Source organism: Mauremys reevesii, linkage group 5 (genome assembly GCF_016161935.1).
Source record: "Mauremys reevesii isolate NIE-2019 linkage group 5, ASM1616193v1, whole genome shotgun sequence".
NCBI lineage: Eukaryota > Metazoa > Chordata > Testudines > Geoemydidae > Mauremys > Mauremys reevesii.
The window spans coordinates 92,092,277-92,117,695 of NC_052627.1; the positions used below are offsets into that span (position 1 = coordinate 92,092,277).

Sequence of the window (25,419 nt, forward strand, 5' to 3'; positions counted from 1 at the left end):
AGTACTTAGTATGCTTGCCTGGGATTGGGGGCCCAATCCTGCAGACATGATCTGAGCACACCTAAAACCTGTTGGACCTCACAGCAAGAGGGGCGGATGCAGGCCACCGATTTGTGCAGGTGCTGTGCTGTCCCTGCACCAAAGGCACAGGGAGAATAGTAGGACAAGTGTAAGAGTGGAACTGATGGTGGCAGATGGTTTTGGGGGATAGGGAATGGGCTACCTAAGCTGCTGACCTGGCATAAGTTTCTAAGGGTTTGTCTGCCCTGCAGTTAAAAATCCAAGGCTGGCTCATGCCAGTTGGCTTGAGCTAAGGCTAAGGGGCTGTTTAATTGCAGTGTAGATGTTCAGGCTGTAAGATCCTGTGAGGTGGGAGGGTCCCAGAGCTTGGGCTGCAGCCCGAACCCAAATGTCTACACTGCAATGAAACAGTCCCTTAGCCTGAGTCAGCTGGCACGGGCCAGCCACAACTGTCTAACTGCAGTGTAGATCTACCCTAATTCTAGGAGAGCAAGAAGCTTATCTCCGGCCTGTCTGCCAGGCTCACCAGGCCAGCTGCTTAGGTGCCGAAGACCCTCTCCTCAGTGTTGCTCTCCTGGCTGCGGTAGATGGCTCCCTGCTCAGCTAGCTGGGTTCTGAAAATCCCTTTATGAATCACTTAACTATCCCCATGCACTATCTAGAGATCCTAGTCAGCATGGAGCCACCTAACATTGGGCTGAAAATTCCACTAGCTGGCTAGGGGCTGGGTGTCACCATGCTGAGTGGAACAACCCCATTTTAAAATATGGATCTTGAGCCCCTTCTCCAAGCTGCTGAGAACAAAAACATCCATCCAGGACTTTCATTCCCCACCTTGACGCTACCATCACCACCTCCCTCTCTCTGATACACCCAAAACACAGATGCTAAGATCATCTTTCTGGGTCATTCTGACTGTTACTACTGCCCCTTCTCAGAATCAGTCCCCTCTCTCCCATCATATCATTTTCAGTTTGAGTGATCCTTTAGGACTTTAACTGTTTTATTTCTCTGCTACAATTAATAGCACATCTTAAAAGAAACTTGTCAGAAGAACAAAATGCTAATTATTATTTATTAAACCAATTGTAAATATTAATCTTGAAGTGCTTTGTATAAGCTTTATTTGAATGTATAATTTTATAGTAATGAGTAATGAATGCAACAGCTAGTCCCAAGAAGCCTCAGAGCAGAACTTTTATAGCCTCTGACATTAAATTAATGCATTTTTTAAATGAGTAATACAAATATTAAGTGAATAGGTCGGTGCTCAGGACCAGATGGGGTTAGTTGGTATAACAGTGTTAATGCTATAAAACAGGAGTGTTATTGAAAAATATTACTGCATACTGCTTGGCCAAAAAAGGAAAATGTACTTATCAGAAATAGCTAAAATATATACTTTAGCCATTACTAAAGGCAGGGGGAGATTTTTACAAAGAGGAGTTATGAATGCAATGCCCACTGACCTTCAGTGGAAATTGGGCACCTGACTGCCTTTTGTACCTTTGAAAATCTCTCCCTTAAAGTGTGTGTGTATTGTTTTACAAATGCCATGTGTCTTCTGAGAGTTAAATTGTAAATAAAGAGACTCACACCTTGAAGTGGAGTTCTGGGAAAGAGGGTGCATTTCATTGTGGGGAAGTTCTGAAGTGACAAATGAAATGCATAGAGACCAATTAGTGGAAAAGGCTAATAATACATGAATTCATGAAAGACTTCAACCTAATCTTACATTAGAGAGAGCTCTTATTCTAACCAGCCAAATTGCATTATTAATAGATTATTCAAAGTGGCTTGCTGAGAGACTCAGCCTGTAGCTGTGACTTTCTCTAGGTGGGCCCTGAACGCAACATTCTGAAAGGATAGACAAAAGCTGCACACTCTTCCTAAAGACATGTTTGCTGAAGCCAAAAATCCCAGTGTTCCTTTGAATGTCTCCACTGTGCTTCTAAAGCCACTGAACAAATGCTGCAAGGGGTCCTGCACAGAGGCCAAATGTAATCAGTGTGGGAATATTGGACATTGTTTGATCTGCACAAAAGAAAACGTTCTGTGAAATGCCACTGACGTCAAATGAGGTACAATGCTGTACTTATGACTGCAGATTCTGCAGAAGTCAAAGTTGTCTTATTTGACTAGACTTCCTGTTAATATGGTGTGTCAAACTTTTGGCCTGATAGTGAACATAGGTTCCTTGGTATCATAGGTACCAGTTTCTTTGCTAACTATAATTTCATGACTTTCCTTTGTTTAGCTAAGGAATGGATAATAATCCCTTCAGGACAACATTGACCTGTTCCTGGCTATCTACCTGATTATGCTGTGTATAATGTAAATTCTGCAGTCCAATTCTACCCTATGAAATAAGATATTCCTTTACTAGATACTCATTCTGCTGTAACATTTGGGAAAATCAGATCATGTTACCTAGGTTGGTGAAACAGACAGATGTAGCTCTTCTTCCTCTGTTCTGCTCTTAGATTCCTCCTTTACATATTTCATCCCTCTCACCTTTTTTCCTCCCTCTTCTATCCTATGAACAGCACACAGGTGCGTGGTATAACTGTACGTCAGAATAGGGTGACCGCTAAAATCGGTTAACCCTTGAACAGCTCCTTGAACAATGGTGGTCTTGTGGCACATATGGCAAGTGGGTTACAGAAGACTCTTGGGGGATCATAGTAAGGAAGTCAGCAACACAATAGATATGCAGACGTATAGGATTTGGTGGTTGCTTTAGCAAACAGTGTATGTAAACTGCCCCGCTGCAAGAATAGCCCTATGGAGGCTTGTGACTCAGACATCGTTGAGGCACAACCTTTCCCCTGCTTCCTCATTAGTCCCAGGGGGCTCGGGCGGCTCTAGCCATTTCACCGCCCCAAGCACGGCGGCATGCTGCGGGGGGCGCTCTGCTGGTCGCCAGTCCTGCGGCTCCGGTGGACCTCCCGCAGACGTGCCTGCAGATGCTCCACCGAAGCCGCGGGACCAGCGGACCCTCTGGAGGAATGCCTGCGGGAGGTCCACCGGAGCCGCCTGCCGCCCTCCTGGCGACCAGCAGAGCACCCCCCACGGCATGTCGCCCCAAGCACGCGCTTGGCGTGCTGGGGCCTGGAGCCGCCCCTGCCAGGGGGTTGTAATTTAATCCTGGTCTACATCAACAGTGAATTACTGTCCCTTTTCCATTCCCGTGCTGGTTCAATTGCTTGGGTCAGGGAGGAGGGGGTGAAGTCAAGGCTCAGCCCATTCCTTGCCTATCTGTCTTGAGAGTGAGCAAGCCTGGTGAGTAGCCCACTTCTATGCATTTAGACCCAAGGCCTGGCTAGCTCATACAAAGTGTGATGGTGGTCTAGTGGTTAGGATTCTCCCTGGTGGTCTAGTGGTTAGGATTTGGCGCTCTCACCGCCGCGGCCGGGTTCGTTTCCCGGTCAGGGAATGTGACTTGGGGGTGGGGAGGGATAGCTCAGTGGTTTGAGCATTGGCCCACTAAACCCAGGGTTGTGAGTTCAATCCTTGAGGGGGCCATTTAGGGATCTGGGGCAAAAATTGGTCCTGCTAGTAAAGGCAGGGGGCTGGACTCAAGGTCCTTTCTAGTTCTAGGAGATTGGTATATCTCCAATTATTACCTTTTTTTACCTAAAGGAACAAAGGGTGTTCTTAATCCTTTGCATGAGCACACATAACCCAAGTCACACTATCTGACCTATGGATATCCTATGTATAGAGACTCATGTGGCATAGCAATTCGTAGACATTCTTCCTGATCTGGACATTAACATCATGTGTCCTACCAGCTGTATGAGTTCAGCTGGAGACTGAGGACAAACCTGAAGTTCATGCTCAAACCATAGTCTTCAGACAAATCTCCCATTGAAATCAAAAGGAATTTCACCTGCATTAAGACTGAATAAAAACATAAGGCCAGATTCTGATACTCTTACTCAGAGCGAGTAGTATCTTACTCCTTGAGTAGTCCTGTTAATTTCAGTGGCATTAATTGAAGAGTAAGGTATAACTTGCTGTCAGAATCTTGCCCTTAATAGTGAAAATGTGACCCCAGGGCACTAAAAAACATTGGTTCTTGTGATCGTTTAGAAATCTGCTCCCTCAGAAATAGAGGCATTGCTACATGAGGGAATTGGAAAAGTATCTGGTTTAATCCATTGCCTCCTGTCTCTCTTCCATTAACCACATAGACTGGGCTACAGAAAGAAGCTGACTTCCACTTAAGTCGGTGTTTTCAGATGTACTCTGTACCCCATTCATTTTAAAATGGGGTTGGACAGCAGGTGATATGATAGGTTAATTTGACAGGAACTGTCACCACCAGGGTCAGTGTTAATTCTCTGCAATGAATTTTGGGGGGCACGGCCCAGCCATGTTAAAGCATTCTAATGTACACAAAGATCAGCAGAAAAGCTACAATACTTGTTGTGCCTACTCCTGTGCTCTCTTGAAAGGTGGAAAAGGGGGAACTAAGGACGGATCTGGAGGGTAAGGGACTATCCCAGTTTAGTGGAGTGAGGTTATTCATTTAAACTGGACACAAGAAAAGAATGACTAATTGGGTATGTGATTTGGGCAGTAAAAAACTTTCACTTGTTTATAACTTCTTTAATTTATCCTTTACTCTTCCATGTTGGCAAAATACATATCCCTAACTAAAGACAATAGACTGTACATGCCAAATTTGAACTTTAATTAATGAATGTCTAGTCTCAAAGGTCTCTAATGTGCTTTAACTAAAAATAACTAAGTGAAACAAGGAATCTTGTCCAAAATATCTTACAGCAGGCTATCAATTTTTACAGTGTCAAAACAAAAATTATAACATCTAAATTTCACTTTTTCATGTTCTAAAAGTTAAAATAACCAAATGTATTTCAATTTTCTTAGAAAAACAAATAATTTCTGTGCTGCAGAGAAGCACAAGAAACATTGGCCCCCACAGTAACTTTGGGGGAAAATTATACAATGAAAACACCACCTAAGCCATAATTATATTATTTGCTTGACTTTCAAATGTATTGACCACCTACCCTCATTGCCGAACATGTGAAGCTGGTATGCATCTAGTGACTGGATGACACTTCTAATATGAATGAGTATTTGAGCAGAATATGGTCATCTTAAGACATAGATTTTCATGCAGAACATAAGAATGGACGTACTGGATCAGACCAATGTATCCTATCTTCAGACAGTGTCTGGTGCCAGATGCTTCAGAGGAAGTGAACAGAACAGGGCAATTGAGTGATCTGTCCCCTGTTGTCCAGTCCTGGCTTCTGGCAGTCAGAGGTTTAGGGACACCCCGAGCACTGGGTTATGTCCCTGACCATACTGCCTAATTAGAGACATAGGGTGGGTGAGATGATATCTTTTCTTGGACCACCTTCTGTTGGTGAGAAAGACAAGCTTTTGAGCTCTTCTTCAGGTCTAGGAAACTAACTCAGTCACTGCTAAATACAAGATTTGAACAGATTGTTTAGCATAAGTAGTTAACACATTTCAAGGGACCATTCAAGATGAAGTAGCCAATTAACACCCCTCCAGTCATAAGAGGGAAGTGTGGGGTGGGGGCATTGTTAGTGGGTTACAGATTTAACCTCTCAGGCTTTCCTTTGGAAAGTGTTGTGCGGGTATCCTTTGAGGATGAGGACAGATAGGTGAGATATAGAGTGATCACTTTGTAGAAAGTTTTCACTCACAGGTGACATGGCATTTCTTTTATAATTTTTCATGTGTGAGTTCATTAGAGAGCATAGTGATTATCTGCTTTTTCATCCACATAGTTGTTGTTGGGACATTTAATGCACTGGATGAGGTACACAACAAGTTGTTGTTATAAGCATGTGTAGGGTACCTATGGAGCTTGGCCAATGTCCATTCATGGACAGATGAATTTCCCTGTGTGCATAAATAAGAGCCCTCCATCTAATATAGACACAAAACAAATACTTATGCAAGAGTCAACCAAACAAAACCAAATGGGGTATGGTGGTTGGATCAAATCTCCTCACTTAGCATTTCACAGATATGCCCGTGAATGGTTTTTTATATAAGAATGGCCATACTGGGTCAGACCAAAGGTCCATCTACCCCAATATCCTGTCTTCTGACAGTGGTCAATGCCAGATGCCCCAGAGGGAGTGAACAGAACAGGTAATCATCAAGTGCTCCATCCCCTGTTGCCCATTCCCAGCTTCTGGCAAACAGAGGCTATGGACACCATCCCTGCCCATCCTGGCTAATAGCCATTGAGGGACCTATCCTCCATGAATTTATCTAGTTCTTTATTTGCACCCTCTGCTCACCTAAATGAATTCCCCTCCTCTACCTCTAACATTTACATTTAAAGGCTGAGTTGAAGCACATATGAAGAGTAAATCATAATATTAATTTGAGAATAGGCTATTCTTTCCAAAATACTATTTGGAAAGATGAAAGGAAAATGTCTAGCTGTCTTTGCTTTTGGTGTTTAAAAATAATTTAATTTTCTCCAATCCGTATCACGTGTGTGGTGTCTATACAAAATGCAATGACTTACTTTAAGAAAAGGGCTTCAGAGAACTAGAGGTAGATGATATTCTGTAGAATACCTACAAGGGACATTTTAGTCAATTTCACTAGAACCCAGTAGCAAAGCTGCCCATGAAAGGGAATAACAGTCATTTCTCTTGAAGCCAGAGAGATAAATTCCTGCTGGGTCACTGCGGTTAAATTGACTAAATGATTTTTCATTCTGCTTAAAAGAATGAGAGGCAAAGTGACTTTTAAATATCAAAAGAAGCTTAAAATGAATGCAATTTAGTAATCTAGTTGGTTTCATAGAGGGGCTTTAATACCTGACATTATATATATATATTGTTTTTTCTAGCTGTGTCTTAGTGATATACACACTCTGTAGATCAAGAGTAGAAAAACAAGTCTACAAGTTTAATGCATTGCATTTTATTTATTAGCTATTCTGTCCCAAAGAAGGTGTTATGAATAAGTCTTTATCTCCCTCCCCCCCCCCCAATGCTATAATCATGGGCATATAATTAAAATAGTAGAGGTTAGTAACAGGACCATATACATAAGGTCACAGAAGTCTGAACACAGCAATTTCTTAATGTGTTTCACTTCTCAGATTGATTTTAAAGACTGATTATTTTAAAACCATTAAACCATGGATGAAATAATAAAACATTACATAAAAATCATATATGCAGAATGCAGGAGCCTTATATTAAATTAACAGGAGCTCGAGCTCATATTTAAAATGCCCAGGGAGACATTGACTTTATATCTTAAAATGAGTTTTTTAGAAAGTCCTAACTGGGAATTAAGTCAGGTTAACAGCTCTTTTAATTACTATGGTGAACTAGTTTTAAGAACTAGGGCTTACTGTGCAATTATTTCTGCAAGGCACAGCTTGTATTTTCATGCAATAAACTATTCCGTCCTGGTACATGGTGTATTCTGTTTTTTGTTTGTTTTCTAAAATGTCTGGGTATTACACCTAGGAGGGGCACTGGGGAGAGTATGACACAACCCAGCAGCAGCTAGAATTCAAGCAGAATGCCCTTAGTTGGTTTGTTCTCTTTAATTATTTCTAAGCAAATTTAGCAACCATGGAGGGTGCTAGATTAGCAGCAAAGGAGAAGGAAGTCTATTTGTGGGCAAAGGATTGGAGGTTAAATTCAGTTAAGCAGCCAGAAATTCAGATACTTCTCTTGAGCTGTCAAAGCTGTTCTACACCTTTTGGGACTGCAAAAAAATGGGATGGAAATCAGGAACTAACTCTTACCTTAGATTGGAGTGGTTGTCCTGGAAACACAGGAGTGGCCACAGTCATGATATTTTGGCATTTCTGCTTCTGGTCCAACTCAGGCAATTTGAGAGGCATCTGGAAAAAGGTTAAGTAACTCTTCTAATTGTGAAAAGTTCAGACAAAACACTTGGGGATGGTGGACAAGAGATGAAGGGTTTTTTTTGTTTTGTTCTCCTCCTTCCTAAAAAATACATCACAGACAGGAGCATGACACAGGGTAACTGGCCCCTTTAAGAGTGTGGTCCACTGCAGCTGTGACTGATTATCTACTGCACAACTTCCTTAACGGGAGGGACCTGGGCCTTCTGAAGGGAGAGACAGCAGCAGAGGGAGAGCTACCTATTGATCTGTCCTACACCACAGAGGTAAGAGAAAACTACATAGAGAACTGCTGCAAGGGTTCCTGAAGGAAGCAGTTAGGGAAGCTGCTAGAGGAGCAGCTGAGAGCCCAGAAACACAGGCTCCAAGAAAGGAGGGCTGTGCAACCCCCTGAACCCAAGAGGAGTAACGACAGACCAGGAAGGCTTTATTTTGAGTCTGTGTGGAAAAGACTTTAGTTCAAGTTTATATGGACTTAAAAATGTAGAACTTTAGAAGGGGAATTTTGTCCTAGTGCTTTTGGACTGTGTGGAGTTTTTAAGGGGCCCCAGGAGATGGGGAAACTGAGGCAGGACTCAGAGCCATGCTCTGCCAGCATGGGGTGCTACAGGGCAGTATAAGTTTCTCCAAGGTGTTTTGACTCAACTTTGTGAGACCTACACTAGCGGTGAGAAGGTTGTTTGGGCCTCCATGTCCATCTATTCCTCGTCCTTTCTGCCCAGAGTAAAAGCAAGAGGATCATTTGTGATGCCAATTTTGTTTGCAATGTTTGATATATAGACAAGTTTCCCCAGAGTAACATCTAAAGTTAGTCTGTAGTCAGCATGCAGCTATTTCAGAGGGTTATGACAGATTATATTTTTCAGTGTGCTCTGCATATCTCTTCAAATTGATTATAATATTTTGTGGGAGGCAAGTCAGTAAAATCTCCAGACAGGCCTCATGATATAAAATATTCCTCCTTACTGACAAACAGGTTCCTTAATGCAAATCTTTTCATCTTCCCTTTTGTTGTTATAATGAGTTGTATTTGAAAGAGGAAAAAAAGTAGTAGTAATAATGCACAACATGTTAAACATCAAGTAATCTTGCATTACAATGAAACCTATAAAGTGATCATGATTCTTGTAAGAATAATTATTTAAATCTTCACTGTGGTGAATGACACCATTTTGATCATGCAGTACTTGCTATTAGCTGGAATAAAAATATTCTGAAGGACTGCAATGGATAATATTGCTTAAGCAGTATCAGGGGATAGCATTAAAGGTTATGGTTCTACAAGGTCTTCAAATACATCAAGGCATAAAATCAAACCTAAATTAAACTATATGTATTTTACTAAGCATATACTGGATTATTTGAACAGGCTTTTAGGTGAGTACACTGTGTGAACTTAGCTGAAACCATTAGCTGAGCATCAAGGGTTAAATTCTATAGGTCTGCATAGACTTATCTAAGGAAAATGACTTAAGTGAGGTCTCTCGGGCTGAAATGTTTAAGGCCCTCAAACTCCCGTTACTTTATGAGAAGTTGAGGTTTGAATGCTGATTGGGCATCTAGGTCTAGATCCACACACTGACATAGGCACCAAACTCCCACTTTAGGTGCCACTGAGATCCTCAAAACCCCTGCCCAGCTGCTCCTGAACTCTGGGACCAGGGGCGGCTCTAGACACCAGCGCGCCAAGCAGGCGCTTGGGGCGGCCGTTTCCCGGGGGGGCGGCATTTGGCTCCGGTGGAGCTCCCGCCGGCATGCCTGCGGCAGGTCCACCGGAGCCCGGGATGAGCGGACCTGCCGCAGGCATGACTGCGGCGTGTCCCCTCTTCCCGCGGCTCCGGTTGAGCTCCCGCAGGCATGACTGCGGCAGGTCCGCTCGTCCCGGGCTCCGGTGGACCTGCCGCACGCATGCCGGCGGGAGCTCAACCGGAGCCGCGGGAAGACGGGACCCGCCGCGGGACCGGGGAAGGGCGGCGCAGCGCTCCCCGCTGCTTGGGGCAGCCTACTTTCTAGAGCCGCCCCTGTCTGGGACACCTAAATTTTCACTGTAAAAGTCGCCTAAGCCCCAAGTTTCCATTGTTGGGCATGTGCACAACATATCAGTGTAGGCACCTATCACACCTAAGCCCCAGTGGGATTCTCAAACCAGGTGAAACTAGTTGTCCCCACCACCACCTATTCTGCATGCTGTGAGCATGCCTAACTCCACACAAAACAATGTGAGGGGTTGTGGGGGACAGGATAAGGATGCCTTCCTTCTAAGATTTAGCCCAATAGTTGGGGTACTCACTCTGGATGTGGGAGATCCAGATCACTTTACCCCTCTGCCTGATGAGAAGGGATTTGAATATGGGTTCCCCACCTCTCAAGAAAGGGATCTGACCTCTAGGATATTTTGAAGAGGGACTCTCTCAATCTCTCCTGCTGAAGCTGTTCTAATTGATATAAACTAAATATGCATTCGGCCAGAGAGTGAGGGAGTGATTCTGTCATCCAGTGATTAGGGCATCCACTGGGAGATAGGAAGCCCATGTTCAAATCCCTTCTCCTCATCAGGCAGGGGGTGGGGGCAATAGAAATGGAGTTATGTGGTGGTGCTACATCCAGTACTGCATACTGGGAGCTGTAGTCTTAGGGGTCTACTTGTTTTTTAAACTGTCTGGAAGTATAAGTGGGTATGTGACACAGATGAGCCAGGGAAGTTTCTGCAGCTGCTTCTGGAGCTGCAAGGTTGTTGTCTTAATAATAATAAAAAAAGAAAACCTTGTTCTATTTCACTTTTTCATTGTCTGCCTCTGCTACTCCACAAATTGGTGACAAGGATGGCTCTCCTGCCCCTGAATCACTTCTACCCTTTCTTTAAAGACTGGATGAGCCTCCAATTGATTTTAAGGCTTGGATTTAGCACGTCTGAGAGCTATGTCCTTGCCATTAATGACAAAGAACTTTCCAAACCAAGAAAATATGATCTGCTTATTTACTGCCTTGGAGCACAAGGAGCACGTATATTCTAGACTCTTCCCCTTCTGAATGAAAAATGAGACTGCACTCAATGCATTAAAGATTTTTTGTGCCTAAAGTATATGTGGAAGTAGAATGCTATAAATTCTGCCAGTGTAAAGAAAAAATAGGGAAGTCGACAGATCAGTATATTGCTGCTTTAAGGAAATTGATTGCCAAAAATCACATTGACAATGTGGCAGACAAAATTATTTGAGATCAGCTTGTGGAGAAATTGGTTGTGCCCCATACTAGAGAACCCCTACTACCTGAATCAGACATGACCTTATAGAAACTCATAATCATTGCTAATTATATTGAGTCAGCTATGGTGGAGGTAAAAATAAAGAGTCCAGCTACAGCAACTGTGATCCAAGCCATACAACCATTGAAGACGTGGACTACAACAAGGCAGGCAAAGCATTATAGGAGTCCTACAAATTAGAAGTCACAGGCCCAGCGACTTCAAAACACACAAGGGAAAAGTATTTTACCTCTGTGGATTTAAACACACCACAACCTACATAGTATGTCCTGCAAAGGCAGCTCAGTGCAATCACTGCAAACAGACTGGATATTTTTCTAAGGTATGCTGAAGCAACCAGCCTAATTGACAAGTATGTGCCTTTATTGTGCCTGATGTTACTGTTTTGAGTGTTAACAGAAGCAGTTACACACATGTTGTGGATAAAATAATGTGTATTGTTCATGTTCCTGCTACAGCAGAAGAGAAGCCCCAGGTGGTAGAATTAATGTTGGACTTTGGCTCAGCAGTTTCTATGCTACCTGAATCAATCTTACTTGCAGTACTTTGAATGTGTGCCACTTGCCAAAAAGCTTATGCCTACAGTGCTACTTGATTAACTGCATTCCTGTGCTTGGTTGCATCCCTGTAATTGACTTTTGATACATACTAGCAGAATTCTATATTGTGCATAGATGTACTCCTATCCTACCTAAACGTGCAGCTAGTCAGTGGGTGCATTGCTTCTGTCCCCTCTGGCACCATTAAGCAGTAACTCCAATTCTGCAATTAATGAGGATGGTACGGAGGAGACCCCCCATTCTCAGTTAAGGAGTCTGTATCATACGAGCTTAAAACTAGTACAGAATGGTATTATAGAAGAGACTGAATTATCTGAATGGGTCTCTCTGATAATGATGACAAAGACTGGAGGTATTTGTCTTTGCATAGACTTAAGAGAGCCTAATAAAGCCATTGTGATTGACAGCTATCCATTCCCATCTATAGATGTGTTTATGGAACTTTATGGCACAAAGATGTTTTTCTACTCTTGATCTACAGTGTGAGTGCCACCAACTTATGCTACAGGAAGACTGCAGAGATCTGTGTTTTGTGCATGATGGACTACTCTGTTTTAAATGTGTACCATATGGACTTACATCAGCACCCAACGCTTTGCAAAGAATGATGTCTGTGATTCTAAAGAATTGGGTTGGAGTCCAATGTGTTTGGATGATATTACTGAGTTCAGGAAAACCTGAGGAACACACAAAACATCTCCACACAGCAAAATGACTTTCTAGATGGTCAGCAAGACCATCTTTCCGCCTATACTCGGTCATATGTGAGAATTAAGAATGTGACTGCTGATTGCTTGACCCACCTGCCCTTATCTTCTCCCGACATGCAGACAGATAATGACTAAAAAGTAGTTCCACTTTTTCACAGCTATTAAACAAGAACAATTCAAATTTGCTTGCTTAGCATGCCTGCTTTGGAAAAAGATTGTAGGAACTGCTGACAGTATGGTCACACAATTCCAAATGCTTTGATTCAGCTTTACTCTCTTGATGTACAGTACACAACAAACTGTCTCTACAAGATGGGTGCATGACATGAGATACTTTAATGGTTGAGTGCCAGATGAATTGCAGCCAAAATTCATACACCTGATGCATGACACATCAAGCAATTATCAGAATGAAAATTTCTATAGAACCTGTATTGGTGGCTAGGAATGGATGCTGAAGTTGAAGCAGCTATATAGACATGCATTACTTGGAAGTTGCATCACTACCATCTTGTCCTGTCTGGGCTACCATTACAACCTGTTCCTTTTCCAGAGGCGGCATGGGAAAAACTTGCCACTGACATTATAGGTCCATTTGACAATGTGTCAGGTGACTGTAGATATGCTATCACCCTGAACGCATACTTCAATAAATGGCTGGAAGTGGTGTTTACATCACAGGTAACATCTACTATGATGATCAAATTCTTCTTGATGCTCTTTAGCAGGGAAGGGTACCGAAAATAATTAGTATTCAATAACAGAACACAATTTACCTCCCTGGAATTAGACATTTTTCTGGTAGAGAGGGTCATTAGACATAGAAGCTCATCTGTGTATTGCCTTCAGCCCTAAGGTTGAAACTGAACGGCACAACAGAAGTTTGAAAGACAGTCTGAAGGATAACTACATTGGAAAGAAAAGCAGGGACAACCTTCACTACAGTTTTTTACAATTGTATAGAGCTAGGCACCATGCTACAACGCAAAGATCACCTTCGAAATTATTGCATAGCTGAGAGATGTATACTAAATGTAAATATTGCTGGATTACAGGGACTTACCTCTGATATATCTATGCAGTCAGGTATAAGATAAACAATGGAACAGAAAAGGCAAAAAATATTAAATTTTGGAGGGCCAAGGAACTGAAATTCAAATGTGAACCAAGAATACAAAAACCTAGAATCTTACAAACAGGAGACACAGGTTCACATCTCCACTGAAAATTGTTGTGGGATGGAAAAAGGACAATATGGTTAAAAGCTATGAGATAGTCAGATATGCACAGCTACTCATCTTGTATCTGCTTACCAATAGTGAGGCAAAGGTGTTTTAGATCATCTAACTGTTCCTGATGATTTTACTTCCCCACTGATAATACAGGATAATCAACAGTGTATTGGGCCTGACAGACATGCTGTCAGTCAGCCACCTGCATGGACTAGAGACTAAAGGGGGTTAAGTCTCTTACAACTAGTGTTCGAATTATAGTTACATTACCATTTTTCTTAAGTAATTAGCAAATAAATAAAAACAAAACTGGTGTTAATACACTAACTTGCTACTATTAATTATTATTGTTCTGAGATGAGGGAACATGTGGTGTTGCTAGATCCAGAATTGCATGCTGAGAGTTGTAGTCTTTGAGTTTAAAAACACTTTCTGCTTCCTGTTACTTGAAGAGGATGCATGATACTACTGGGTTGGGGCTTCTGCTGCGACTGTTTCTGGAGCTGCATGTTGGTTGTCTGAATAAAAAAAAATCTTGTTGGATTTCACTCTTTTGTTCTCTCACTTTTAACCTGTGGAGTAGTGGAAGCAACTGCCGCCACCTCACTGACTTCTTTTTTGTGGATTAAGGCATTTGCTACTGCTAGTCTTTCAAGAACGGCTTAGGCACCTAACTGTAGGAGAGTTCCTCACTGTGGATTGCAAACTGATACATGCTTCCCTCCAGTCTAGCCTAACACTCAGACAGGGGTGGAGCTTTAGACACACCCATTTCTTCTACATATGCTATTGGCTAGCTTGGGTGGCTTCCCACCTCGTGTACTGGCAATTGAGGATTCCATTCTTAGGTTCCTGTCTCTCCCCCAGGGCCGGCACCAGCTTATCAAGCAGGTGCTTGGGGCGGCAACTCGGGAGTGGGGCGGCAATTCGGCGGAGGGTCCCTCACTCCCGCTTGGAGCGACGGACCTCCCGCTGAATTGCCGCAGATCACGATCACGGCTTTTTTTTTTTTTTTTGGCTGCTTGGGGCGGCAAAACCCCTGGAGCCGGCTCTGCTCTCCCCTGCATTGTATAAAGAGCCTAGACTTTTAACCGAGACTTTGTGAATCCCACTGGCTAGCTAAGCATCTAGAACAGGGGTGGGCAAACCTTTTGGCCCGAGGGCCACAGCTGGGTAGGGAAATTGTATGCAGGGCCATGAATGTAGGGCTGGGTCAGGGGGTTGGGGTGTGGGAGGGGGTGCGGTGTGCAGGAAGAGGTTCAGGGTAGGGGGTGGGGTGGAGGAGGGGTTCGGGGTGTAGGAGGGGGCTCAGGGCAGGGGGTTGGAGTGCAGAAGAGGTGTGGGGTGCAGCAGGGTGCTCAGGGCAGGGGTGCAGGAGGGATTCAGAGTGTGGGCTCTGGGGTGGCAGCGGCGCACACTGAAGCAGGGGCAGGCTCCCTGCCTGCCCTGGCCCTGCGCAGCTGGGAACAGGGAACCGTGGCTAATAGGAGCTTCGGGTATGGAACCCACAGGTGAGGGCAGCGCGCGGAGCCCTCGCCCCACTCCCCCCCAGGGGTGGCAGGGACGTGGTGCCAGCCACTTCCGGGAGCGGCCCGGGGCTCGCAGCACCACAGGGGTGGCAATCCCTCAAGCCGGATCCAAAGCTCTGAGTTTGCCCACCCCTGATCTAGAAGTTAGGCAATTCCTAAGTGGTTAAGACCAGATTCACAGGTGGATTTCTGTTTTCAGCACAAGGTACAATTCCTACAATTTCTAACATCTGGAAATTCATAATCCATCCAAATGTTCCCACTAGCCCTCGCCTCATCCCCTTTCCTTTCTTCCCTCCCCTTCCCCACCTGTTTCCCATAGGATGCTGACTTCTTGCACCACTCCCAAACTGCTTTTTAAAATCAGAGGTGAAGGGTGTACGTGTTTTTCAGATGCCTGACTTATTCCACACCTGAATGAAGAAGTCACTCACTCTGCACATCCTACTCTGATATGGAACTGGTAGGCAGGAGAGCCCTACTTGGAGTAACACAGCCAACTGAGCTATAGGGGTTCCACAAGCTTCAGGGTTTTCTGTCCAAGGTGACTACTTCATATTCAGTGGTGGAATTTTCCCCTCAGAGTAGTACTAAGCATGAGTAAGGGTGTCACAATTTGGCCCAAAGTAAACTGCCTTTAATTAATTTGGGTTCCTGAGGCTGCCTAAGCCTGTCCTTGTTCCTGGGAGGAGTAATTAGGTTTATGCAAATGAAGTTGGAGGCTAGGCTTTTCTCTCACTGAGTGAGGGAAGAATTTTTAAATGGCCAGATCCCTGAAGAAATGTATAAACTTGTGTGACACATGTAACCCTGCTCCCACACATTTCATGCTGCTTAAAGGGGAAGCATACCCATTCACCTCAAAGCAGCATTGTGAACTGTGTAGTAACAGACATGTAGTATTTGATTAAAATAAACACATTGCTTCAGTACTATGCTGACTGGCAGGCTATACAAGTACATAGTTTAGATATAAAATATAATTTTCAATTTATTTTTGGAAACCTGGATTTTCGGCAGAAACAAGGCTGCGCACTACCATTACACATGAGGAAGATGATCATTAATTTTTATATTTTCTTGGTAATGAAAACATAGGGAGTCAACTTTATTTATAAACTAGAACATGTCACTTTCAACAAGCAAAACCTTCATAAGTCAAGCCTCTAATATGGGGCTAGTTATTGGTTGAACTGTAACTGTGTCCCTGGTTCTGTAAACAAATAAGCACAGCTAATCCTCTCCCAGAGCTAAATACACTTTCACAGGAGCTAAGCATGACAATCTCCATCACAAAAGCATGCCACCTTTTCAAACACTGGGGTGTTTGCTTTTTATGCATCTTATCGGCATCCAATTGCACTAATAATGAAAAGTGGAAGTAACTTCAGTGCCAAATGCTCAGTGATTGTCTACACAGCCCTGGCAAAGCACTCCAGAGGTGTGATTTTTGTAAAACACTCTAATATGTAACTCTCTAACTGCCCTGTGTAGACCCTGATGGCATAAACTGAAAGGCACTCTGTTTGGTTAAGCACTGTTCATTTGAGACCCACTTGTCTATGGGAGTTAGGTACCCAAATCTGGGCAGGCAGAGTCCTTCCCCTGCTTGTGGTATATAAGAGTTTCTCCAAACAAAGAAAAATAGTTCTTACCCTCTCCTTCCCTGAGGACAGACTGAATCAATTTTTTATTTTTATTTTTAAGAGTGTTTAATCTCTTAGGCAGTCTCTGTCATCCCTTTGGAGCTTGGCTTATCTGTGGGCTTTCATGAGGCAGAAATTCAGGTGCCTAATAACTTTTATAGTGAAAATGTAGGCACCAAATGAGCTTAGGTGCCTACAGGGTTGGGCAGCAGCTGAATGGGGCGGAGGGGGGGGGAGCTGTGGGTTACGTGGGCACTTAAATCCCTTTGTGGATCTGGGCTGTAACCATCCCTGACCCAAATAGCTTACAGTCTAAAGACAAGACATAACAGGAGGACACGACCAATGCACAACCGGTAGTGGGAGAGGGGTAGAGAGGGTAATGTGTCTAACAGAATGTGTGCAATTCTTAGCTAGTCAGTAGCAGTGAACACAACTTGCCACCTGCCTAGCCATTATGATGCAATTCTTCTGTATGCATTCCAGCAGTGGTGAATTTTTGAGGAGGGATTTGTCTGCCCAAGGGGTCACCTCTGTCCCTGAGCCATACTGCCATGGCTGCGAGCAGCAGAGGTGCTCCAGCTGAATCCTCCTCAGTATAAAACAGGATGGAGGGTACAGCAGGGCATTTTCTGTGAGAATGCTCAGACTCTGGAACTTGCTCCCACTTAGTTCAAAATAGGTCGAGTTAGGGACTTTCCATGCATGCTTCAAAATATGGCTCTTTGAGAGTTTTTTTTTTTTGAAGGCCTATGGTATGCTTTTTGTGATGAAGGTGAGAGGTTGTTGGGTGCCTGAGTTCCCATGGAACTGATGGCTGCTGCTGGGATGTAATTGAAATTGTAATTACAGTATCACCATGTTAGGGTACTAGCTTTGGGTAGGCATCTCTATTATTTTAAATCTAAATAAATTAAAATACCTATATCAGTATTTTCCAAATCAGAAGAAAACTTGAGCTTCTATTTTCATGTGTTCTTTTGAGAGTCCCATCACTTACCTAAATCTCCAAGTGAATATTACTGAAAATTAGGATGCATCTATTCAACAGATCTCAGAGAAAAGGTAATAGAATTGCTTATTAATATTAAATGCAGTATAAACACTACCTAACTACATCTATAACTACACAATAGAACTCTGCCACTTTTTTTTCCATGTTTTCTACTGTCCTCTGCTGGATAGAACATATAAGGCCTATTCAAGCACTAGCCAGCTCCCTCTTCTGGTTGAGTGAGTACAGCTGCTTCTTAGGTCAATTGAGGATGTTTCTGACATGGGAAGGCTTGAGTGGTAATGCAATGCTGCATGCATACATTTTGTTACCAGTCTGTACACAGTCTGTACACTGTAAGAGTTATATTTTTCATAGAATGGCCTATATTGCTGGTATTAATTGAAATCTCATATGAGACTGGATGAGATTGGTAATGAGTTACAAACTATAAGGCCACTAGTGCAAATCCATCCCAGGTCAATGGCACCGAAAAGCTATTGTAATCTGATTGCTGCCTGGTCATCTAAACTTTCCCTGATCACAATAAAATAATAAATAAATATAAAAACAAACCCTCCTTATCTAATCAGCACCCGTAGTTGCAGTCCCAGAGGCCATGCACTGAATGCTGAAGATGGCAGCTCCTTTGACGCAAGGTTGTGGCAGTTGGCAGGGCTTGCACTTTCTTGGACTGTCCCTGTAGAAACAGTGAGGAATTCAGTTTCCAGAACTGTTGTTTTTTTCTCTTTATCTATACTCAACTCATTTGTAAGAGTTAAAAAGCAGGGGAAATCACTGAACACAATTGCTTTGCTTGAATGAGCACTGGAGGTTAATCAGGTTAAACAAAAAACCTGCCAACAAATGGTATTTTTCAGTGGAATAAAAATTCATCTCTTCTGCTTCTACACAGCTGCATTATTTTGTAAAGCCTGTCTTCTCAGAAGTATTTGTGCTTTACATTTTTCTGTCCATGAGATACAGTTCTATACCCAGATGTCTTTGAACTTCTGTTTTTCCCTTTTAGCCTTCAATATCAAAGTCCCTAACTAAATCATTCAGAACACTTTATTTCCTTATTTTGGTCTCCCATTAACCTTTCCCATATCTCAAAGATTTACTATCTATTCTTTGCTTGCCAGTGGCTGGAATATATTTGCCATTTGACCACTGCTAGGGCTGTTGGGAGGAGTTGCGGGGGAGGGGGGAATTCCCTCTGTCAAAAATTCTGAGGTTTCAACATTTTGGTTTCATTGTGCACTGGGATGAAAATGAGGCCTTTCCAATTTTACTGGCAAAAATATGAGTGAGTGAGAGGGAGACCCCCCCCCACACCCCAACAATAGCCTAGTGGCTTGGGCACTCACTTGGAATGTAAGGAGATGAAAAAATGGCAGCATTTTAAAAATAACATCTTGCATGGCTCTGTAGTTGATGATATCCTACTGGGCAAATATAATACATTATACAGCAAATACATTATACAATTAATTAGACTGGTATTTGCCAAATGCTGAGAGCCAATAAATGCAAAACAGAGAAGCTGTGTGAGACTTTATGACGTGTAGAGGTGAAAGTCTGAATTGTGACCTGACAAAAGACAAACTGAACTTTTTTCTCTGTATTACTTCATTCTTTTACACCCTATGTCACAGCCTCATCCTGCTGTCGCTGAAGTCAATGGCAAAATGCCCATTGCCTTTTATGGGAACAGATTCTGGCTTTTAGAGATTCAGCACTGGAGATTATCTTGCTCCACCCATAGGCCAGTTTCTGGCTCCCTGTTTCATCTGCAATGCAAAGAAAGTGGAAAGCCACCCTAACCATCTGCTTGGAGATTCCCTTTGTGTGAGGGAATTCCCAGGTAGACTAGATCCAGCATAGCAGTCCCTACATCCGCCCTTCTGGTGCCAGTCTAGAGGGCATGTCAGAAGTATATGGGAGGAAAGAGGTACCATCAAAACTCCCAGCTGCAGAACCATCTCTTGGGAGCAGTTGCCAGATTCTACAAGTTAGAACAGCTCTGAAGTTGATCAAAACAGAGCAAATAACTGCATCAAGAAGAAGGAACCTTCCAGTTAAGCATTGTTTCTTCAGCATCATGTGTGAGATAGAGTTTGCAAAACGTGGCCAAGGAACTAGATTTAAATGTGTTGTAATGATTTTAATAGGATATTGAAATGCTATTGTAAATTAAAATCCTTACAGCTTCTCCTCAAACACAAGATGGTACGCGTTATATTCCTGGAAAGCAACTTTGGTAAAATTAAAAATTAAAATAATTTAAATTGAAATAATTTAAAAGCCTCAAAACCGTTCTAAAAGCTAGAACATGTTCACACTTTTTGCTTTCTGGAATATTTATACAGGGCAAAAGTCTAGTATTGCTTAGTATTTTACCTTAAACATGCTTTGTGTGAGTTGCCTAACTGCCTCCCTCTGTCCACAGTCTATACAGGTGTAAAAAATAAATACGTAGATGGAGAAAATTACAAGGCCACCTATTACCTCTCCTCCATTACAGAACTGGCACTTAGTTTTCCTGAATGGGAGTCATAAATGTTTGTGGTGATCATCTTCACTTCAATAAACTGGCTAGTGTGTGAATGTTGTGTTGCCCTCTACTGGGTGAAGTGTTCATTGTTTTATGATTGACTTGCCAGGAGAAACTAGTCTAGTCTAAAAAGCTTATATAAGCCTCGTTTCTACTACTCACTAAAAGTGATTCTCCATTAGCTCACATTGTACAGGCCTGATTGTTTGACAAAAAAGACTGAGAATCCTAATGCTGCATATAGAGTATGAGGTTAGGTCAGGGAGAGCTCAGGAAGAGTAGTCTGGTGATTAGGGCACTTATTTGGGATTTAACAGATAAGTTCAATTTCCTTCTCTGCCACGCCTTCCTGCTTGACTTCAGGCAAGTCACATAAGCAGTAAAATGAGGATAATACTACTTCCCTCCCACTGGGGGATGGTGAGGAAAAATACATTAGTCTGTGAGAAGCTCAGATACTTCAGCACTAGGGGGCATTAAGTACATAAGGTGGTTGTTGTTTGCATGAAAGAGTCATGAAACTTTTGATATTAACATCCAACTGTTGAATTTAATTCCAGTTACTCTGCAGTGGACTTAAAGGCGATCACCCTTAACTGGAGGAATTATCTAAATCCCTGCAAGTTGGAGGTGAGTGATTTGGTTAGAGGTTAGTGATTTGGAGGGAGGGGATTGACACCAAGGCATAATACAGGCTAGGCAGCATCCCTAGAGAATCTAATAGTGACTGATAGAATTGTATTACATCCTACAGAATCTATTAGCAAATTGTAGAATTTTCACAAGTATTTTCCCACTTCTTGATGCAACCCACATGTAAACCTTAGGGAGGACTCTAGTTTTAAGTGTTTTGATTAAATGAAGATGTTTGGAGGGAAAGTGCATATCACTGTGAAAAGTCTTTATTCCACTTCTGTCTCCAGAGACTCATACCTTCCACATAAGAATAAATTGCCAAGACTCTTGTTTGTGAACACTTCCATGATTTTCTTCCCAAGATAAATGGTTAGGATTAGTTTCCCTCCTCATACATGAGTCATTGGAACATTCACCTTAAGAAATCTTGATATTGGTTTCAACAGAAGTCAGTACTTGTTTCTGCAAAATCATTTAGGGTCAGATTCTGATACACTGGTTCACAATGATTCCACAAGTTGCTCCATTGAGGTAAATAGATTTATTTGTTAAGCAGGGTACTACTTGACATGAAAAAAAGGTATAATAACACTGGTCTACAATTTTTGAGAAGTCGTCTGCTTCAGAGATAAAATGTGCTATTTATTATGTATTTTGATGTGCTGAATTCAAATATGACAATTAAAACAACTGATTGGCTACTGTTTCTAAGATATTTAAGTTTTTACATTTTATATCTATGTATATTGTGTAGATAGTAGAGTTTTAATCATAAATTGTAAACCTAGGTCTTTTCATGTGTTTATGGTTGCTTTACATGATAATATTTCACCTGTCCTGTTTATGTAACACTTTAAAAATCAGCAAAAGGGTTATATAACTAAAATGTATTATGAAACAAAAGGCAAAAAACTATTATGTACATAGTTTAGTCCTATTCAGTGTCTACTCGGTGCTTCTTGGCTTGTCTCTTGTATTCATTAAATGGAGCATCTCTTGTCACTGTCCAGCAATAGTCTGCAAGCATTGATGGGATCCATTTGCCCTGATAGCGTTTCTCCATTGTTGCAATGTCCTGGTGAAATCGCTCGCTGTGCTCGTCGCTCACTGCTCCGCAGTTCGGTGGAAAAAAATCTAGATGAGAGTGCAAAAAATGTATCTTTAGTGACATGTTGCAACCAAGGCTTTTGTATGCCTTGAGGAGGTTTCCAACCAACAACCTGTAGTTGTCTGCCTTATTGTTTCCGAGAAAATTTATTGCCACTAACTGGAAGGCTTTCCATGCCGTCTTTTCCTTGCCACGCAGCGCATGGTCAAATGCATCATCTCGAAGAAGTTCACGAATCTGAGGACCAACAAAGACACCTTCCTTTATCTTAGCTTCACTTAACCTTGGAAATTTTCCACGGAGGTACTTGAAAGCTGCTTGTGTTTTGTCAATGGCCTTGACAAAGTTCTTCATCAGACCCAGCTTGATGTGTAAGGGTGGTAACAAAATCTTCCTTGATTCAACAAGTGGTGGATGCTGAACACTTTTCCTCCCAGGCTCCAATGACTGTCAGAGTGGCCAATCTTTCTTGATGTAGTGGGAATCTCTTGCACGACTATCCCATTCACAGAGAAAACAGCAGTACTTTGTGTATCCAGTCTGCAGACCAAGCAAGAGAGCAACAACCTTCAAATCGCCACAAAGCTGCTACTGATGTTGGTCATAGTTTATGCACCTCAAAAGTGGTTTCATGTTGTCATAGGTTTCCTTCATATGGACTGCATGACCAACTGGAATTGATGGCAAAACATTGCCATTATGAAGTAAAACAGCTTTAAGACTCGTCTTCAATGAATCAATGAACAGTCTCCACTCATCTGGATCGTGAACGATGTTGAGGGCTGCCATCACACCATCAATGTTGTTGCAGGCTACAATATCACCTTCCATGAAGAAGAATGGGACAAGATCCATTTGACGGTCACAGAACATGGAAACCCTAACATCACCTGCCAGGAGATTCCACTGCTGTAGTCTGGAGCCCAACAGCTCTGCCTTACTCTTGGGTAGTTCCAAATCCCTGACAAGGTCATTCAGTTCACCTTGTGTTATGAGGTGTGGTTCAGAGGAGGAGGATGGGAGAAAATGTGGGTCCTGTGACATTGATGGTTCAGGACCAGAAGTTTCATCTTCTTCCTCTTCCTCGTCTGACTCAAGTGAGAATGATTCTGGTGCATCAGGAACCGGCAGTCCTTCTCCGTGGGGTACTGGGCGTATAGCTGATGGAATGTTTGGATAATGCACAGTCCACTTTTTCTTCTTTGACACACCTTTCCCAACTGGAGGCACCATGCAGAAGTAACAATTGCTGGTATGATCTGTTGGCTCTCTCCAAATCATTGGCACTGCAAAAGGCATAGATTTCCTTTTCCTGTTCAACCACTGGCGAAGATTTGTTGCACAAGTGTTGCAGCATATGGGTGGGGCCCCACCTCTTGTCCTGATCTCCAATTTTGCAGCCAAAATAAAGGTGATAGGCTTTCTTAACCATAGTGGTTATACTGCGCTTTTGTGATGCAAAAGTCACTTCACCACAAACATAGCAGAAGTTATCTGCACTGTTCACACAAGTCCGAGGCATCTCTGCTCACTTTGGCTAAACAGAAATGTGTCCCTTTGCAAAATCAAACACTGACAAATAAGAGAGCATGACACTGTATGATTTCTAGAGCTGATATAGGGCAATTTGTTCAGCAGAGTGATGTAAATTTCGTTATGATTGCATCATCCATGACTTCTAGGAATAACATGATGCAATTCATATCATGTATGATGCAATACCAGCTTCAGATTGCATCATTCATTGTTTTGCCTAAAAAGCAAGTACTGTCCAAACCTAGTCATAGATTTATTCATAGATCCAGTCAAAGATGTATTTTAGTCATTTCTGGTTTAAATTGAGATCCCTTACCTTTATAACTCACTTATCCTCCGCTATTCCCAAGTCAAGGGTCGTATGTATTGACCCAATAGCATATATTGAAAATTAGAGCCAATCAACAATTTTAAGCATCATTTTCGTTCTCAGTGACCCAGAATTAGTAAAGTTTGACTACATTTATTTCAGAAGCATTTTGGCTGTAGAGCAGTGTAATTTGGCTCTTAAAAATAACAAATGATAAAATAAATAATGCACTCAAACCTGCATTTCCATTTAATGAAATATTGACTACAAAATTTCCAGTTCACTATATTTCTTTATTCTTCGGTATGATTGTCATTCCTCACAGTTCTGGGTCAAGACATTCTAAAATGACCAGTTGAGTTCAGATCAGAGTGAGGACCAGCTAACTAAATTGTGTGTAAGTCAATATGGAGTAAAGATAAAAGTTAATACATCAGCCTGACTGAAATGTATTAATATGCTTTTGTTTCAGCCACACATTGGCACATAGGCTAATCGATAGACTAAGGCAGTGTTTCCCAGTAATCTAATCTGGGAAGGCATAGGGCTAAGAGGAGGAAAAGCAATTGTGGAAAGTATTTGCCTTGTACTCAACTGCAAATATACTCCTACCGCTATGAGTAGAATCATAGAAGATTAGGGTTGGAAGAGAGCTCAGGAGGTCATCTAGTCCAATCCCTTGCTCAAAGCAGGACCAACACCAACTAAATCATCCCAGCCAAGGCTTTGTCAAGCCAGGCCTTAAAAACCTCTAAGGATGGAGATTCCACCACCTCCCTAGGTAACCCATTCCAGTGCTTCACCACCCTCCTAGTGAAATAGTGTTTCCTAATATCCAACCTAGACCTTCCCCACTGCAACTTTTGGCTCAGCTCAGCTGTAGCCCAGCAGAATCACTAGTGGTCAGAAATCTACCAATCAGAGCAACATGAAGCCAGCAAAAGAAAAGGAACCACTAGAGGAGGGCTAAAGGCAGAAAGTATAGGGTCCACCTCTTGGGAGCAGCAGACGACAAAGAAAACAGCTACAACCTATGTACAACAGAAAAAAAAGAGAAAGAAAAAAGAAAACCACATAAAAGAAAACCAAGATAAAGATGAAAAAGAAACAAACAAATACAAGAGAGAAAAATAGACAGAGCAATGTAAAGGTGATGGTACCTGTGCCAAGGCATGAGAGGAGGAGACATAACAAGAGTCACCAGTAAATTAATGGCTTGATCTTGCAGTTGTACCATATGCTAACCACTCAGTTGACCAGTGTGACACCACTACAAATGTGTATATCCTAGAACAAACTTTTGTGGTGTGTCTAGATTGGCATTTACAAACAGAGGAAACTAACCTATTAGCTAAGTTAACAATTCTGTGCTAGAAGTTCTCTCATAGTTTCCTTGATTG

The 25,419-nt window shown here is 42.4% G+C and overlaps 1 protein-coding gene and 1 non-coding gene across 3 annotated transcripts in view; both read left to right on the top strand.

Moving 5' to 3' along the window:
• Nucleotides 1-25,419, top strand: part of GABRA2 (gamma-aminobutyric acid type A receptor subunit alpha2) — a 103,375-nt gene that overhangs the window by 8,541 nt on the left and 69,415 nt on the right. The window contains exons 1-2 of one of the 2 annotated variants that reach the window (XM_039542649.1): nt 8,115-8,202; nt 20,990-21,059. The gene's annotated coding sequence lies outside the window, so the exon portion shown is untranslated. Of the gene's footprint in view, nt 1-8,114; nt 8,203-20,989; nt 21,060-25,419 lie in introns of those variants that run through there. The other variant, XM_039542650.1, reaches the window with a different exon arrangement.
• TRNAE-CUC lies at nt 3,387-3,457 on the top strand. The gene has a single exon. It is a non-coding gene; the product is annotated as a tRNA-Glu (tRNA).